We start from the raw sequence: 2,000 nt of genomic DNA on the forward strand, positions 1-2,000 counted from the left end.
TCCTCTCCCCGCTCTGCTACAGCTACGTTTTCAATCCTTGCCCTGTGTAATAGCTAGGTTCTTATTACCATTGGGATCTTACCGCATGAACCACCCCTTTGTAAGTCTACTTTCACCGTTACATCCTTTCATTCGCTATTTTCATACCTTTCCAATCGCGTGTTTCCACTTTGTCATTTGTCATTTCTTGTTTTCGATATTTTCCGCTTTCTTGTTTTCATTTATGTACAGACTTACTTTTCAGTCAAACGCATTTCTTCTCAGGTGCAATAAACGCGTAATAAATAATGCAATATTGACAAGGTAACACAAGCATCGGTGGTTCAGTGGTAGAATTCTCGCCTGCCACGCGGGAGGCCCGGGTTCGATTCCCGGCCGATGCATCTGTCTTTTATTTAGTCTTACTGAATGCTTGTGCAGAAGTTTCTGTACGTAATAAGTATATAGTGTCATCTTGCTCAAAGAAGCATCGGTGGTTCAGTGGTAGAATTCTCGCCTGCCACGCGGGAGGCCCGGGTTCGATTCCCGGCCGATGCAACTCTTTTAAGACATACTGGATATCCAAATTGTACGTGTGTGAGGTGTTTGTATACATGGTATGTGTGTGTGTGTGTGTTTAGGATTAGCATTGGTATCGAATTCATACATACATACATACTACACACATTTTTCATCACTTAATATATTTTCACACACACACACACACACACACACATATATATATATATATATATATATATATATATATATATATATATATATATATATATATATATATATATATATATATATATATATATATATATATATATATATATATATATATATATATATATATATATATATATATATATATATATATATATATATATATATATATATATATATATATATATATATATACATATATATACATATATATACATCTATATATACATATATATACATATATATATATATATCTCTTTTTTTTATTTAAACAAATATTTTACAGAAAAAGGAGGCTCAAAATTACACTTTTTAGGTATAATTATTCTAAGAGCCTGTGTATGGGACAAACTGAATTGTCGAATGTTTGAAACATACAATCATACAAATACAAAATACGAAAAAGTAAAGAAAAACATGTAAAAACAATATGGAATCGTGTCAGTTTGTCACTTCATATTTATAGTTTATAGCACTAGCGCACTTGGGTGTCCCTCACGCCACCTGTGAGCAGCCAGCTTCACCTGCTGCGTGCTCATGTTCTCCACTTGGGGAGTGGCTGCCGTGAACATGTTCCACAGGCGTGTGGTCCTGGCTGTATATGTGCGCTGGTGCTGCCTGGAGTGTGATCGAGGCACCTCCACGAGCTGGTCACCAGAGAGTGTAGTCCGGGTGAACCTCTGAGCAGCGCGTGGAGGGAGCCTCAAGCTGCTGAGGTGGGGAACCCCCTGCACCTGGGCTTTGTGACACACCACCAGTGCTGAGACATCACGGCGGTGCTCCAGCGATGTCACAGTGGCAGACGACTCCTCCAGGTGCTCGCTGGCCTCCACCAGACGCAGTGCTCGTCGCTGCACTGCGTCGAGCCTCTGCATGTGGGTGGCAGCACTCGCCATCCAGCACAGGGCACCGTACTCCAGATACGGACGTATCTGTGCCTTGAAGAGAGTGAGGATGCCCCGTGGGTCGAGGGATCCCGCTACTCTTCGCAGGGCAGAGACTCGCAGGGAGGCCTGGCGGGCAACAGCTCGGACGTGGAGGTCGAAGCGCAGGCTTTGGTCCACAGTCACTCCCAGGACTTTGATGTGCCCCTGGAGGGGCAGACTCTTGCCTCCAAGACGCAGCTGGCCTGAAACTGCTCGAGAGGCGTCTGGGGACCGTGAGATGACCATGGCCTGCGTCTTCTCCGGGGCGAGGGTGACCTGCCACTCCTCTCCCCACTGCTCCACTAGACTGAGCTGCCTGTTGATCTCCTCGACGGCGCGCTGGCTGTCGGGGCGGCAGTAGGAGCG

At 44.2% G+C, this 2,000-nt stretch overlaps 2 non-coding genes across 2 annotated transcripts; both read left to right on the forward strand.

The window, feature by feature from the left end:
* The first annotated feature begins 312 nt into the window (after positions 1-312).
* Positions 313-383, forward strand: Trnag-gcc (transfer RNA glycine (anticodon GCC)). The gene has a single exon. It is a non-coding gene; the product is annotated as a tRNA-Gly (tRNA).
* An 83-nt stretch (positions 384-466) lies between these two features.
* On the forward strand, positions 467-537 carry Trnag-gcc (transfer RNA glycine (anticodon GCC)). The gene has a single exon. It is a non-coding gene; the product is annotated as a tRNA-Gly (tRNA).
* The last annotated feature ends 1,463 nt before the right edge of the window (positions 538-2,000 follow it).

The sequence above is a fragment of the Eriocheir sinensis genome, unplaced genomic scaffold, assembly GCF_024679095.1.
Source record: "Eriocheir sinensis breed Jianghai 21 unplaced genomic scaffold, ASM2467909v1 Scaffold888, whole genome shotgun sequence".
NCBI classification, from domain to species: domain Eukaryota; kingdom Metazoa; phylum Arthropoda; class Malacostraca; order Decapoda; family Varunidae; genus Eriocheir; species Eriocheir sinensis.